Source organism: Podarcis gaigeae (genome assembly GCF_964106915.1).
Source record: "Podarcis gaigeae genome assembly, chromosome: 12".
NCBI classification, from domain to species: domain Eukaryota; kingdom Metazoa; phylum Chordata; class Lepidosauria; order Squamata; family Lacertidae; genus Podarcis; species Podarcis gaigeae.
In genome coordinates this window covers 53,063,603-53,080,792 of record NC_139688.1, presented here as the reverse complement: position 1 = coordinate 53,080,792, position 17,190 = coordinate 53,063,603, and the positions used below count along the sequence as shown (strand labels likewise).

General features: G+C 43.8%; 1 protein-coding gene and 1 long non-coding RNA gene across 14 annotated transcripts in view; one reads left to right on the top strand and one right to left on the bottom strand.

Annotated features, from left to right (window-relative positions):
* Window positions 1–4,075: 4,075 nt before the first annotated feature.
* Window positions 4,076–10,551, bottom strand: LOC310828697. The gene is made up of 3 exons (XR_014557064.1): window positions 10,132–10,551; window positions 7,901–8,097; window positions 4,076–5,335 (listed from the first exon to the last, which is right to left on the bottom strand). It is a non-coding gene; the product is annotated as an uncharacterized lncRNA (long non-coding RNA).
* A 2,152-nt stretch (window positions 10,552–12,703) lies between these two features.
* Window positions 12,704–17,190, top strand: part of LRRFIP2 (LRR binding FLII interacting protein 2) — a 48,974-nt gene continuing 44,487 nt past the window's right edge. For 6 of the 13 annotated variants that reach the window (XM_083706311.1, XM_083706308.1, XM_083706306.1 and 3 more), the window contains exon 1: window positions 12,711–13,159. The gene's annotated coding sequence lies outside the window, so the exon portion shown is untranslated. Of the gene's footprint in view, window positions 13,160–17,190 lie in introns of all 13 variants that reach the window. The other 7 variants (XM_083706310.1, XM_083706305.1, XM_083706304.1 and 4 more) reach the window with 3 other exon arrangements.

The window sequence follows — 17,190 nt, the reverse complement described above, 5'->3', positions numbered from 1 at the left end:
GATGTCTGAAAGGCATACATCCAACAAAGTCATGGAAGGCTGCGCCTGTATAACTTCGCCCTCTCGTTTAGCTACACCCATAACTGGACCACCCTGTCAAAAAGTGAGCCAGCAGTAAATCACACCATTCAGAGTTGGAGTTAACTCTTTGTTAGCAAGAAGACAGTCTTCATATACAGTAGTTGATGGAATGTCAGGCCTAATGAGCACAGCAGCTCATCCCCAGTAAGTCTTGCCTTGTGAAAATAATTGCCAAGACTGAAAGTCCCCACTTCCCCAGGGCTTTTTCGAAGCATTTGGAGGTCATGCCTGCATGTAGTCTGCCACTGCTCTGCCTGTTCCAGCTCTCTTCTGGTTCTGGGAGACAAGTGGGGAGGTGAGCTTGTTGCAGCAGGAGGGGGAGACACTCATGACTTTTCATAGCCCGACTCATCTCCGCCTCTTGACCTGCTTCACCCTCTGCCCCTGATTCTGGACTTCTCTCTGCCACCAACTCTCCCAGCTCACTAAGCCCTGTTACCTCTGCCCAATCTTCTCCCTCTGAGCCTTCTTCCCTTGGTGGTTCCCGAGCTGGTTCCTCTCTCCATTCCTCTGCACCCAACGAGTCCATCACAGCATCCAGTGGCCACTGACAGGTGGATGGAGCTGCTCACCTTTCAATTAGCTGACCTTGTATGATGACAACTGGTTCAGATTTAAGCCTGCATCTGCAAAGGCAGAATTGAAGGCACAGCTTGTCCATTCCAGGCCAAAGAAGGATAGAACTTTCTTTATGTATGCTACAACAGCAGCAAGAATACTTATTGCAAAGTACTGGAAGACACAAGACCTACCCACTCTGGAAGAATGGCAGATGAAGGTGATGGACTATATGGGATTGGCAGAAATGACTGGCAGAATCCGAGACCAGGGAGAAGAGTCGGCGGAAGAAGATTGGAAGAAATTTAAAGACTACCTACAGAAATATTGTAAAATTAATGAATGTTAGAATGATGTTGGATAGAAATTAAGTGGTTTCCAGCTGTAATGCTTTGAGAGAATATGAAAAAAAGGGTTAGAAACAGGTAAAAATTTAATGGTAAGGATTTGCTGAACTAACAATCTGAATTGGAATACAAAAAAGGGAGGTATGAGGAGGTCCGGGAAACAAGCTAAAGGAAAATAAGCAATGGAAAATCTGTGTGTTTTAATTATTTTTATTTTTGTATTTTTGTTATTTTTTCTTTTTACTTTTATTGTATTATTACTAAAAATCTTAATAAATATTCTATATTAAAAAAAAGAATTGAAGGCACAGCTTGTCCATTCTGCTGATTCTTTCCTGCTTGAATTCTGCACCGGGTTACAGGAAAAGGCCTCGGATTATAAAAATGCATCAAATTCCAGCAGTGGCTGGCAGAGAAGAAACAAGGGCACCATCAAGAGTGCACTCCTGTTTCTTCCTGTTGAAGTTGGTGCCTGAGGTCATATGACATGTTGTGGTTTGGGACAACCCACATTGTGCGTCAAATAGGGAGGCCTAGTGCGTCTAACTGAGTCCGGAGGTTGTGCCTAAATGCACTGCAGCCCTTCCAGAAAAAGATCGTCATAACTGTTGCTGGTTAAACATAATTATCCCTGATGAGATATTTCCCGCCCTTCCTACTGCTGCTGCAGCTGGCATGTAAAAAGAATGGGGGTTGCATCTATGAGCAAGATCCAGTTTAACAACTAATAAGGCATTCTGTCTTCAGCCAGTCAGCCTGCAAAGAGCCCTGATGTGAAAATGAAACAGGGTTCTTGCATCATCACTTGCAATAAAGTTTATGTCAATCAAACTATCCTGCCTTGTGCAATCCTTTCCTTTTAAATTATTCTCACACAGTCCTGGAGTTCTCCATTTACTTCCTTACAGCACAGTCCTAATCATGTCTTCTCTGAATTAAGTCCTGCTGAATTCAGTTGGGCTTAAAAGGTAAAGGTACCCCTGCCCGTACGGGCCAGTCGTATCTGACTCTAGGGTTGTGCACCCATCTCACTTAAGAGGCCGGGGGCCAGCGCTGTCCGGAGACACTTCCGGGTCACGTGGCCAGCGTGACGAAGCTGCTCTGGTGAGCCAGCACCAGCACAGCACACGGAAACACCGTTTACCTTCCCGCTATAAAGCGGTACCTATTTATCTACTTGCACTTAGGGGTGCTTTCGAACTGCTAGGTGGGCAGGAGCTGGGACCAAACGACGGGAGCTCACCCCACCGTGGGGATTCGAACCGCCGACCATGCGATCGGCAAGTCCTAGGCACTGAGGTTTTACCCACAGTGCCACCCGCGTCCCTTCAGTTGGGCTTACTACTAGGTAAATGGGGTTAGAATTACAGCTGTACTTAAAGGATTTTCAATGCGAATAGTTCCAGGGTGGATAACCATACCCAAACAATAAAATTATTAACACAAAAAAAAACAGATAAAATTGTTAAAGAAGAAGAACGGCAGGTAGAATTGCAATGTAAATCTAACATCACCAGAAGTTAAATGGCCCATGTCCTACACCCTAGGGCAGTAGTGGAAGTGGTGGCCCTCTAGATGTTGGACTCTGAATCCCATCAGTTCCAGATAACTTGTGCAGTAGTCAGGGATGGTGACAGTTCAAGTATCTGGCCCTAAACTAAGTTGCTTAATAATCACCTGGAAACTCTCAACTAGATGACCTCCACAGTTGAGATTTTTAGAGAACTTGGTCCTGCTAACCACTGCCCACTGCTAGGCTAAGGCAAGCAACTTTCCCCAAACAGCCCAAATAATATTCCAGTGACAGGGTAGATAGGAACTGAGACAGAGGAAAGTGTCCGTGTTCTGTTATCCAGCACATTCTTCCTCTGCAAGGGAAACACTTTCTCTGATACAACAACTTCCGGGAGCAGGGCCTCCAGTATCCTGGCCCCCAAGGCTGTAGGAGTAGCATCCTAAGGTAGAGTCTGTCCTAAACTAGTGTGCACTGTGTCTTAGAAACCTTGAAGCAGACCAGAGAATATCACCACAAGGAGAGCAGTAATCATGAAGGGAACCCCATTCACATCATGGCACAGCCAAGGAATGGGCACTGGAGGTTTCTGTACAAGGTCACCGCAGCAAAGCCCTCCTTGCTTTCCTATGATGCTAAGAAGGCTGTACACATGTACAATAGAATCCCAAGCCTCTAAAAATTTCGTTACCTGAATGGAAATGATGAGGCAATCACACACACCCATTTGGAGTACATACACCTTGCATTTACAGCACATCTCCCTTCCAAAGCATCTTGGGAACTGCATTTTGATACAGGATTCTTTGTTCCCAGGATTCTTTTTTCAAGAATTAATAATAATAATAATAATAATAATAATAATAATAATAATAATAATTTATTTATATCCCGGCCTCCCCAGCCAAAGCCGAGCTCAGAGAGGCTAACAACAGTAAATGATACAACGTTCTAACATCATTTCATTATAAAATCAGTTCAAATCAGATTAATGGCAACCATTGGGGTAGAGTTCTGTGAGGAGACTCAGACTGCATTGTGGGAATTAACGGAACAAAAATATCTGGTCTTTGGGGCCTTTCCCTCCTGTTCTGCACAGTGGGCGAACCATTTGTTCCCAAATAATTTTGAGATTCATATATCCCAGCAACATCTCGTCCACACAGCTTTGTACCTGATGAGCAAGTGAAACCGCCACCCTTCCTTCGGGGAGTCTGATTAGAGTGAATGTCAAACATTCACAGAGTGAGAAAGGCAGGGAAGCTCACGAAAGTGGCAAGCAGCAACACGCAGCCCAGAAGGTGAGGTGAACTAGAAAATTGGTGCCTGAGAGAGGCAAGCGTATCCCTTGAGACCATTTCTCTTTTTTATGAGTTTCCTTTGAATGTTCATATGAAATGGCTTATGATGCACCAACATCGCAGGTAGCATCAGCATGATGTGCTGTATTGAGGAAGGAGGAATATCAATGATAAGTAATTTAGGATGAATCGTAAATCCATGTACCTGGAGTAAAGGTAAAGGGACCCATGACCGTTAGGTCCAGTCATGGCTGACTCTGGGGTTGTGGCACTCATCTCGCTTTATTGGCCGAGGGAGCCGGCGTACAGCTTCCGGGTCATGTGGCCAGCATGACTAAGCCGCTTCTGGCGAACCAGAGCAGTGCACAGAAACACCGTTTACCTTCCCGCCGGAGCAGTACCTATTTATCTACTTGCACTTTGATGTTCTTTCACACTGCTAGGTTGGCAGGAGCAGGGACCGAGCAATGGGAGCTCACCCCGTTGCGGGGATTCGAACCACCGACCTTCTGATCGGCAAGTCCTAGGCTCTGTGGTTTAACCCACAGTGCCACCCGTGTCCCAGTATTACCTGGAGTAGACCCCATCAAATTAAAAATGATTTAATTCTGAAAAGACATGATTAGAATTATGCTCTTACGCTACTGACAGTACAGTCCTATAAATGTATCCGCTGAAGTAAGCCACTTTGAGTTCAGCCGGACTGAAGAGAAGGAGAGGGAGGAAGTGGAGATAACAGAGGGCAGAAACACAAAAAATGTAGAGTAAAGGGTTATCACGCATCTCTGTCAGCATACAACCTTCAAAACTAATGTAGCAGAACATATAATATCCTGTGAATTTGCTCCAACAATCAATCCAGGTCAAATATCTCTTGAGAGGATTGTGTAGAAGTCACTTCTGCAGTTGTTGCAATTGGTATTCTCTTTTCAGTACTTATTAAGAGTAAAAATAAAAAAGCTAGCCCATTGATCTTTCTATTCTTGCTAGAACAACTGACATTGATTCCCCTGTCCATTGTGTTTGGAATAATAGAAGAGCATGGCTTTTTTGTTCATTGCCAGCAGTGTGCTTTCTGTTTGTGCATCAGCATCATTGATTGCGTTACAGCAGCTACTGGGGGAAAAGAATTTGTTGGTTGACTGTGAGACTGCATAAAATAGCCTAGCCTTGTTTGTGATATACTTACACACACTCAGCACTTCTAAAAACAACCCAACTACTCATTCATTAACAAGACAAGCAACTTTCCTTCTATCAATGCTGGTTTCTATTTGCCTGTGTGTCTTACAGTGTGATTCATGTTTATTCGAAAGCTGGTCTTAGTTTGTCCCATGGGTTTGTTCCCTATTAGGTGGATTTAGGATTTCATTCAAAAGTCCATTAAAAGTGAAGCCAGATTCTTACTGATCATAAAGGACACAGGTATCTCAACAAATTAGGATTCATCAGAGCCGGCCCTGTCATGAGCCACATTGAGCAAGCTTCCATAAAACCATCAAAATGAATGCACTCCATTGCCAAATGCAGCCAAGCTGCATGAAAGAAAGAAAGAAAGAAAGAAAGAAAGAAAGAAAGAAAGAAAGACGGACTCAGGATAGCCGTAGCATTTATGAATCAGCTTTTTGAAAATATATGCGCCACTGTAGATATTCCATCCCAAACAACCCCCCCCCCCAAAAAAAAGCCAATGACTTACAATTTGCCTATATAAAATCAGAATGAGAAGAGCTGCAGCTATACTTTAGGAAGAGAAGGAAATAAAACGATTTGCTTACCCTTCAAAAATAATAGCAGCAGTTGTAAACTACTTATAGTAGTGATACAACCACTGTTGCTCTTGAGGATAAAAATAAATGATGCCCAACCCTGTAAAATGTAATCAGGAATAATATTTTGCCTGTAAATGTATGAACAGAAAACAAATTTGAATTGGATCCAATCTAGATTCTTTGGGAACACCACAAGGGTTCACACCAAGTGAGGTTCCCTCTTCCTTCCTTTGTTTTCTTTGAGCAAAGTCCCATGCCCTATTAAAATTGCTTTTAAAACTTGTGTCATTTATAGAAATGGCTTGCTATGTGGCATGGGATCTATGCTGTTCAAGTCTTGACCTGAAGAATCAGTTGCTGGTTCTTTAGATCTCGACCTATAACACCACAAAGGTCTGTGGTGCATTTGTATGCTGTGTAAGGTGAGAATGTGGTGACAAGTCCCTGTCCTGAAGAGCTTACCGTCTAAAACAGGGTTTCCCAAACTTGGGTCTCCAGCTCTTTTTGGACTACAACTCCCATCGTCCCTAGCTGTCAGGACCGGTGGTCAGGGATGATGGGAATTGTAGACCCAAAACAGCTGGAGGGCCGAGTTTGGGAAACCCTGGTCTAAAAAAAAATAAGGTGTGTTTCCATAGTAACATCTGCACAATACATTTAAAGCACATGACTTTCCCCAAAGAATTCTGGAAAGTATAGCTTGTCAAGGGTGCTCGGAGTTATAGTACTGTAAAGCAAGAACTACAGTTCCCAGAATTATCTGGTCGAATACATGTGCTTTAAATGTGTTGTGCAGGTGTTAGTATGGAAACCCACCTTATTTTGTGTGGGTGTGCTTTCAATGCATCTGTGAAGCACTCTGTATTTGAGGGACATTCCTATCTCTCTTCAGTGAGTAGAGAAATCCATCTGATATTTGAACTTTGAACTATATACTTCGAACTTTACAGCCTCACAGGCATTTCTTAACTGTACTTCCCATTTCCCAAATGTGTTTGCAACTTTTAAATTGTGCCCATAAGATTTCACAGTCACACAGTCATTTAAATTGTAATTTTGATTTCCAAATATATTTGTATTGTGCGTGTTTATTTGTTTATACGTTCTTACCCAGTCCTAATGCACACACATTATTAAGGGTGTCTTACAGCAAATTAAAATCCCAGTGGATCATTTCCAACATTAGTCATCATCCAACATTAGTCATACTCATTGGTAGTCTACTGATTTGAGTGTCTCTACTCAGAGTATGACTCAGTTGAGTACCACCTAATTAAATCAACCATAACAAATGAAAACACCCTTATGTTTTCTTTACATTTCTCTGATTTAATAAACGCTTGTTAATTTGCTTAAATTCCCAGCCTCAATATTCCCGTTTTGGCTAGACAGCATTTTAAAAAACCAACATCTCGACTAAACAGCTTTAATATACTGTATAAAACAATAACACTGTGTTAGGGATTCTTAAATTACTGTGTATTGCTTCTCAGGGACTTAAACAAATGTTCTTTTAGTTCTCACACACACGCTCTCACACACCCCTCCAGTGTGCTCTGAATTGAGGAACATTTTTGCTGTATCATTAAAAAAGAACATGTGCCACATATAATATGGAACAAACACAATTTGGTAAGCCATGCTACTTCATTGGAGACATAGGTACAAACTTAACTAAAAACATTTCCTCTGTGATTTTGCTGTAAGTCCCCAGAGATACCATACTTTGCATCCTTGAAGAATTCATGCTTTAAGCCAGGCATGGCCAAACTTGGCCCTCCAGGTGTTTTTTGGGACTACAACTCCCATCATCCCTAGCTAACAGGACCAGTGGTCAGGGATGGTGGGAATTGTAGCCCCAAAACATTTGGCCATGCCTTCTTTAAGCCAACTCAGAAAGAAAGAGAGACCTTCTTAGCAATAATCAAAGCCTCAAAGTTTTCTGGGCTGGTCTTTGCATCTCTCTGAAGTATATCTGAAACATAAAAATAACCAAATCTTTGGTGCAGATTCCCTTGCTTTAACCACTTAAACTTGAAAGGGCTCTTTGGTTTTGTGAAGCAGCTGTTCCTCTTGCTTAATACTGCGAATGAGTCATTAATTCTAGATTTGTGAGATCGCAGTCTCTTTCCATAGAAAAGCAAGTGGTGCTGTAAACAGTGTGCACTGATAATATTGCATGATGAGCAAAGTAGCAGCTTGCTCTTTCCTTTACCACAAGTAAACATGGTTGTGAAATGCCTAACAGAAGCTCAAAGTGCCGTCATGTTTACAATATGAGCAGCCCTTCCATTCAGCTATGAAAGAGGAGGGATGCAGAGCCACCACATTTTGGTTCTGACTCTCTTTTAGCTGTTTCCTTTCCAACTGATCATTAGAAGACCTTGTAACTAAGAGCTGGCACTTGAGTTCACTCCTTCCTCCCAATCTATCTTCCTTTTGTGTCACATCTTTTAAATTGTAAGCCTGAGGGCAGGAACAGTCTTGCCTGTAGTGATCTGCAAGCCACTCCTAGCCTTTTTTGGCTGAAAAACAGGGTTTTAATTGTATAAAATTAGCAAACAAGAAAATGTACAGTGCACCATAATAACAAAAAATATCTAGGCAGCTTATAGTATTAAAACAGGCAGCCAATAGTTCTACTCTACCAGCTCCATCTGGTACGCAGGCTAAGACCCTATCTGCCTGCGGACTGTCTCGCCAGAGTGGTGCATGCTCTAGTTATCTCCTGCTTGGACTACTGCAATGTGCTCTACGTGGGGCTACCTTTGAAGGTGACTCGGAAATTGCAATTAATCCCAAATGCGGCAGCTAGACTGGTGACTGGGAGTGGCCACCGGGACCACATAACACCAGTCCTGAGAGATCTGCATTGGCTCCCATTGGTTTCCAAGCACAATTCAAAGTGTTGGTGCTGACCTTTAAAGCCCTAAACGGCCTCGTCTCCACCCCCATCGTTCAGCCCGGACACTGAGATCCAGCGCCAAGGGCCTTCTGGCGGTTCCCTCATTGCGAGAAGTGAGGTTACAGGGAACCAGACAGAGGGCCTTCTCGGTAGTGGCGCCCACCCTGTGGAACACCCTCCCTTCAGATGTGAAGGAAATAAGCAGCTATCCTATCTTTAAAAGACATCTGAAGGCAGCCCTGTTCAGGGAAGTTTTTAATATTTAACGGTGTATTGTTTTTAACACTTGATTGGGAGCCGCCCAGAGTGGCTGGGGAAACTCAGCCAGATGGGCGGGGTATAAATAATAAATTATATTATTATTATTATTATTATTATTATTATTATTATTATTATTATTATTATACTTTGATGCTAAAAAACAGAGCTCTTTGCAAACAGTGACTGCCTATTTTCTTTGAATGGTTTGTGCTCCCTATGGGACTAAATGCAAGGAACATTCCCCAGCATTGAAGAAAATTTGCTGTTATCTCCTGTGACCAACTTCCCTCTACTCATTAAAGGCCCTGCTAACTAGATTCTGGCGGCAGAATTTTCTGCAGATTGCTTTCAGAAAGTTGCAGGCAGTATCCAATATATATAAAAAGTAAGGTAAAGGATCCCGGGACGGTTAAGTCCAGTCAAAGGCGACTATGGGGTTGCGGCGCTCATCTCGCTTTCAGGCTGAGGGAGCCGGCGTTTGTCCACAGACAGTTTTCCAGGTCATGTGGCCAGCAGGACTAAACCACTACTGGAACACGGAGGACTGTGACGAGTGCCAGAGCGCATGGAAACACCATTTACCTTTCCTCCGCAGCGGTATCTATTTATCTACTTTCACTGGCATGCTTTCGAACTGTGGTTGTCTGTGTCTAAACCATAGCTGTCAACTGACCCTTATTTGGCAGGAAACTCCCTTATCCCAGCGCTGTCCCCTGCTGCTGTCCCTTATTGATGATGTCCCTTAAATTTCCTGGGTTTCATGCTCGCCCGGCTCGGGAGGGAAGCAGCGGCTCGGGGTCCTCCGCCGGGAGAAAGAGTGTGCGCTGGCGCCGTCGTCATGGCACGAGGAGTTCCATTGGCCCTTCCCCGCCCAAGAGAGGAGGGGAGGGAGAGAGACTCTCGCCCACGCCGCCCGCGAGCTCGGAGGCAGCAGTGATGGTGGCAGCTGAGGAGGCGGCCTGAGGGAGGAGGAAGAGGAGGGGATGGGGAGGGACGCAGAAGGGCGGCGATTCAGCGGCTGCCGCGGCGCCGCAACCACCTCATGCCGCATTGACAGCATCTTTCAATCCTACCAATGTATGTAACTCTTTACAATAGCAAAATCCCTTATTTTGGCTGCTGATCCCTTATTTTTGAGGCTGCTGGTCCCTTATTTTCAAATCTGTAAGTTGACAGCTATGGTCTAAACATTTTACCAACTGCACTGCGTAAAGGGATCCAGGAAGGAGGGGGTAATGAATGCCATCTCACAACACCATCCACCACCATCAAATAAGAAAAATAAAGTCAATGAGAAAGATGCAGGGGTTATAATGCCTGGGCCAAATACTTTCATAATCAGACCACTCTGTTAAACATAGATAAGCTTCTATAAACAGAAACACTTACAGACCTGCTTCTCTGTCCAGCTGTTTTGACTCCCTCCATCTTGTGGTATAGATGAGCAAATGATACAGCTTGGCAATTTGTCCTGGTATTTCCCAGGTCACCTGGAGTTTAACAGGGTAATCCTATGTTCTTGGATCTTTATTCACTTCCAGGGAATTGGAAGAAATATCATATCACCAAATTGTGAGGATGACACACTGACAGGCTGGCTACCGGCTTTAAATATCACGTTTCTGGCAAAGACGCATATTGGCTGAGTGATGCCATTTATTGGCTCAGTTTATGCTGGTGAGAGCATATTTATTTATATGCTCTTATGCCACCTTGCAGCTTGCAAAAGACGATTAGTTTCATATACGTAACAATACTAAAATACAAAACAGGTACAGTGGTACCTCGGGTTAAGTACTTAATTCATTCCCTAGGTCCGTTCTTAACCTGAAACTGTTTGTTCTCATCCTGAAGCAAAGTTCTTAACCTGAGGTACTATTTCTGGGTTAGTCTGTAACCTAAAGCATATGTAACCTGAAGCATATGTAACCCGAGGTACCACTGTACATTGCGCATCCAAATGATTTACTGTAAAATCGGCTTGCTGGGTTTCCAGTCCAAGACCCCAATGGCCTTCCTTTTATACACATCCCCTTGTGCTAAACACTGCCGTGCGCTTCCACCAAAATGATTCTGAGATATACCAACAGTGGGGAACCTCAAGCTTGGGGCTGAATGCATTCCTCCCAGCCTCTGGATCTGACCCTAGGAATTCTCCCTCAGCTACACCCCTTCTCCCCTCACCAGCCTCATTCCACGCAACTCCTTGTGGTTGGAGTGTCTCCTTGAGCTGTGATGACTGTCTCTCCTTGCTTAAAGCTCTTGACTTTTGAGTGGACTGTGATTGTGCAAAGGTAAGAGTTGCATAAGTTGTTTCACCCGCTTTAGCCCCTGGCAGCTTCCCCTCAGGCTAAAGCATTTTTTTCTTTAAAAAATGTTTAGGGGTACAGTGGTACCTCGGGTTAAGAACTTAATTTGTTCTGGAGGTCTGCTCTTAACCTGAAACTGTTCTTAACCTGAAGCACCACTTTAGCTAATGGGGCTTCCTGCGCCACTGCTGCATGATTTCTGTTCTCATCCTGAAGCAAAGTTCTTAACCCAAGGTACTATTTCTGGGTTAGCAGAGTCTGTAACCTGAAGCGTATATAACCCAAGGTACCACTGTACTCTCAGTTTGACTCAACAAAATCACCACTTTATAGTTCAGATTGGGAAAAATAAATACAGTAAATGAACAAAAGTACAAAGATTCACAAAATGTTTAGGGGTATGTGTACCCCCAGAAAAAAGCACTGCTTATTATACCTTTCCCCACTCTGGTTCTATCTCTCACCTTGGGTGATCTGACACTGGCTCTAATGACAATGACATAACCAACATATTTAAATGTTACATTTGTGTGGTTGCTTAGTACTCTGTTCCAGGCAGGCAAAACATTCACAGAGGGTACAAGAAGGGGGCCACGGAAAAACATGGTCTGGGGAGAGGTGTGCTTGGAGAGCAGTGCAGGACCGACAAAGGTGCTTCAAGCGCTGCGCTTGGCCCTGGAGTCTGAATTCCCCACCCCTGGCTTAAATGCTAATAATTATTTAATATTCCTTTTTTGAATTCTGATGGATTTTCTGCAAATCCCAAATTCTAGTATACCTTAAATTTTGAATTGATTTGATAATTTAGCCAGTCCGACACATATTCTTTAATCTCTTCAATTCCCCCCCCCCCCAATTTTGGTTCTCCTTCTGAGAAGTCTAACACTTCATTATAAATACCCGTTATCCCTCATAGTGATCTTTTTCCTTGTCTCAGCTTCTATTGGGGATAACCACCTTGGTGTTTTGATTTCTACTAAGTTTTTGTATTTTCCCATATCCTAATTACGCTTTTTTTCCTCTAACATGGTTGGCAAAGCTGATTTTATTGTGATTGCAGGTATGGTTTACTAGATATTATGTATATATATCTATGATCATATATACTAGCTTTTATTTACTTATATACTTTTATTTACTTATATTCACTTGTCTACATATATATGTACACACACACACACATATATATACAGTATATGTTTGTGTGTAATAATTTTATTATTATAATAAATAATATTATTATAATATTATGACTATTTATACCCCACCCATCTGGCTGGGTTTCAATAGAATTAAAGCCACACACACACACACATCTATAAATGTTTAATTCTTTTTTTAATGATCCCACCCATGTTTTTAGCTGTTCTTTTTTTATCTGTAAGCCGCCCTGATTCCCCACCAGGACGGGGGATAAATACATGTAAATAAAGTAAGAATAATAATGATGGTGATATGTGTGTCAGCTGCTGCGTGTGACGCCTTCAGCGGCCCCGCTAACCCAGCGGGCAGCCGAGACCTTGACTCCCTCCCGCGGAGCCGCAATCAATCTCCGGCAAAAAGCAGCAGCAAACCACGCCTCTCGCCGCCGCCACTCGTGCGCATGCGCTTGCCTCCTGAGACTCCTCCTCCTCCTCCTCCTGGTCTGCTCAGGAAGTAACGCATGCGCGTCGCCGCCTATGTGTGGCGAAAGCCCTCGGCGCTCGCAGCTGCCCGAGCTGTCGGGTCGCCGGCGGTGACACTTGGAGCGCGCGGCGACGGCGGCCGTAACAAAAAAAAAACCCCAAACCAATAGGAAGAAGGAGAAGAAGAAGAAGAAGCAGCAGCCGCGAGGGGGCGGGGCTTAAGAGAGCGGCCGCTCGCGCCCTCCTCGGAATCCTGAGGGCCGTTCGAACCCAACCGCCGGCGCGAGGCGAAGGAGCCCAACCGCCGTCCCGAGTCGGCGTCGCGCGCCCGAGGGCTCCCTCAGGCTGAGCTCCCGTCCCTCCCGCGCCTCTCCGCTTTCGGTAGCTGCGGGCCCTTCTCGGCTGCCCCGCCCTTGCCGGCTTGGCTTGGCTTAGCGGCCCCGTCGTCGCCCTCGCTGCTGACCCTTCCGGACGGAGGCGGCTTCTGGTGAGGGAACCCCGGAGCTGTGGGGCGGCCGGGCGGGCGGGCTCCGTTGCCTGAGGGGATGGGTGGGGATCCCGACGGTGGCCCTGGGCATGCCGGAAGGCGGCGGGGCGGGGAAGGGAAGAAGGCTGGCCGCCGCGCGAGGAACTCCCGGCGTTCCTGACGGGGCGAGGCTCCGGTTGGAAAGGGACACCCGGGGTCATGTAGTCCGACCCCCTTTTCACGCAGGAAGCTTTCGCCCAACGTGGGCCTCGAACCCGAACTAAGAGACTCACCCAGTGCTTCTCAACCGTGGGTCGGCTGGCGGGGGTCGGACTACAGTTCGCATCGCCCCTGACCGCTGGGATGATGGGAGTTGTGGTCCAACAACAGGCAGCGACCCAGGTTTGAGAAGCACAGGATGAGACTCTTAATCTTATTGTGGCAGGTTCGAGCCCCACCCTGGGCGAAAGGTTGCTGCATGGCAGGGGGTTGGACTAGATGAACCTGGGTGTCCCTTTTAGATGGTACAGCCTCCGCTTTCCATGGCCTTGCAGGCAAGGGAGGGGCTTCCCCCTCCATCGCGATGAATGAAATTTCTGGATCTGTGCTGTAGATCATTTAAAGGTTGCCAGTTCTGGATCCTGAGAGGAGTCTTGCTATCTTCAGGGCTGCGATCCTCAGCATCTTGCACTTGCAAATTAGATCCATTGAAGGCTGGGGCAGAACGGGGCTGGGGTAGTGCTAAGTAGCTATAGTGATTTATCATTTGCAACCTTCCATAGGCAAAAAATAGATCCCAGCTCCTGCTGAGTATAGCATCTAAATTACACTCCGTAAGAGTGCGCTGTAAGAGTTCTTTAAATCTGTGGACGCAGCTTTACAAATTGAAATTTCCTCGCTTTTGCGATCTTAAACTGGTTATCCAGAGGCAAATCCCGATAATCTCAATGGGTTGGATGCAGAGTTGGTTAGTTGTGCTTAAGTCCCAGCTAAAGTTTCACATTGATTTCAGTAGGACTGATTCTGTCTCTTAACATTTTAGAAAGTGTGCTGGCACAGCGATAATATTGAAGTATGGACTTGTCAGTTAATCCATGTTCATTACCCTTTTATGCATTGTTTAAATACCTTGTCAGGGCGTATATTCAAGATCACTTAACAGAGATTAATTACTCTTCAATTGTTTTTAATCCCCAGTTCTACTCTGTTGTGATGGGAAAGGAACTTGGATTTTTCCACCCTTTGAGTAGATGGGTTTTGTTGTAACACAGGGCCTACAGTTTATACACTAGGTCCACATGCATGTTTTACAAATACAAGATTTCAGTAAGATGTATGTGCTGATAGTTGAAATGGGAGCTGCAGTCTGTAATAGTGACAGTGAGAGGAGAACTGAGTATTTCTTTCAGATTAATGAGTTGGGACTATCAAGGGTGTGCTTGTGTGATGTCAGAATGGCCTCAAGTGCCCTGAAACTCTTGTAAAGAGCTGGGCAGAGGTGCCTCCTGCCCTCACATTGTGTGTTTATCCCACTCCTTACATTGTATATAGCCGTATCTCTCTTGTTCCTCTGTTTATTGAGGCCTGATATTAAAGAAGGGGGAAAGTGGAGGAGCAATAAATGTTTTCAGTTGTGTTTATTCTGACATAAATCTGTTTGGACTACAGTGTAGTGTTCTACATGCTATGCAACTGTAGATAAAAATTATTTTCCTCAAGAGTGTGAGGAAGGCACTGTCTACTGTTGTCTTCTTTTTCTACATTACTATGCTATGTGGGGAAAGAATAAAGTACCCCTTTCCTTGGGAAAATTAGTGCTATTGGTCAAAGAGGACTTTTTGTTCACATAGGCTTTTCTGAAGAGTGACTCCAGCTATATGTTCCATTGATCAATATTTATTTCTTTTATTTGTACATTGCTTTTATGATATATTGTATTCTTAAGTTGTATATTACTTTGGTAGTTTTATGCTAAGTGATATATGATTTTGTATAATAGGGGAAATAAGTCAGCTATAACTATTCATTTGAAACGGAATTATTTGTGGTATGTTTATCAGTGCTTCATGGTTACCAGCAGTGCTTTTTTCTGGGGGTACTCAAGGTTATGCAGAAAAGCACTTGTTACCACACATACAGCCAATGAATTAGATGTCCAGCATATAATTATGTTCAGCACTGTGAACTGCCATAGTAACTTAATTAGATGCTATTTTTTATCCTGGAAATTGAATTCCTGTCTTGCTAAAAACTGCAGTTTTCCATCATTCTTACCATGCTGTATCTTGAGCCTTATAGTAGGACTGAAGAGTTAACCTTTATAAAAACTTGTCTATCTGCGGTTTAAGAATTGTTGTGTGGATCATGGTACAGAATACATACCAAATACATCACTCTTCTGGTTACTATATGTTCTCAGTCTGTATAAATTATAGTTCCGTTTTAAAAAAAACTGTTTGGGAAGTTTTCCTCAGGAGCAATTTTTTCTGTCTGGTACAGAATAATTCCATAGATAGTTCCAGTAACTTCAGCTGTATATTTGAATGAAATTCATGATGTAAATACAAACTTACTGAAATAGGTGGTGGTATTTTTCTTATCTAATGAGACGAGATAACACGGAGACTGAATTTTTCCCCACTTTAAGTCACAGAGTGTTCTAAAGTCAATAACTTCTGAGCATATTGAGTCAGCTCATTGTGAGTCATGAAAGATGACTGGAGTTGTGGTAGTTTCCAGTTGTAGAGCAATCTTTGGCAGCATTGCAAGCGAATGATTTGATTTTCATTATGACTTTTTCTCTAGTTAGTGTATACAAAGTAACAGGATGCTATGCTACTATTACAGGCCTATGATTCAGGGAGAAGCCCAAGAAACTAATCTTGGTGCTATGGTTATTTAAAAATATTTTAGTAAGTTATAGAATAAAAAGCAATGTCTGTAATGGTGGACTATGGCTAGACTTTGAGAATATTCATTTAATGCAGTGTTTCCCAACCTTGGGCCTCCAGATGTTTTTGGCCTACAACTCCCATCATCCCTAGCTAGCAAGACCAGTGGTCAGGGATGATGGGAATTGTAGTTCAAAAACAGCTGGAGGCCCGAGGTTGGGAAACACTGATTAATGTACCACAGAATGCAAGATGAGGAAGAGTATATGAGTTCATTTTTGTTACATGGTAAAAAAATACTAATAATCAGGAAGCATAGAACTTAAGCTTTTCTGCCAAACTCTAAAGTTTTGGCATTTTAACTTGTATTATGTGACTATTTTGTCACTTATTTGACAATTAACCCATCTTATTACATAGAAGGATGCCCAAGTTATCTTATAATAGACAATTCAGTTGCTGATTCCATTCCTATGGCACAAAATATTGCTTTGGGGCAGCCAGTTCACTAGTTCTCATTGGGTCATTGTGGCTACTTAATCCCTTCTCACACCCCTGACTTTTGGCACTTGGATGAAAGTTCATCTGGCTGTGCACTTCTTACTTATTATTTCTCACCTCTTCTGCATTCCTTTTTAAAGTTAGGCAGAGTGGGCAGAGCTGGGTGCAACAGCAGTGACCCAGATGAGAACTTGGTTAAAGCTTAAGGCCACCCCTGAATTGTGTCAGTGGCATGTAAGACCAATAGCTAGAAATGTTGGTGCTTTAGAGCTGTATTATTAATGGCCTTCATAGATGCTGCAGGAGAAAGTTAAAAGGTCAAGTGAAAGTTTAGAATGAAAACTTACAGCCCTGCAGCTGGAAGGGTGGAGCAGAATATAGAGACCTGACCTCTGATAGTGTAGAGACTACCTTCCATTACTATAAGTACTACAGTGGCTTTAGATTGTGTCCTTGGGGCTGGGAGAATTGCAGCTGGCCTAGACCTTGGCCTGATGAAAAGGCAGCCTGGAGCTCTAGCCATTCAGTTCATTTCCATTCATTTGCCAACTAGCCATATTGTTCATAATTGGTATAACAAAAGGGGATGAGGAATCTATCACACTCTTCTCTGTCCCCCCCTCCCCGCTAAACTATCTGCCAGTCAAACTTTGTTCAGTT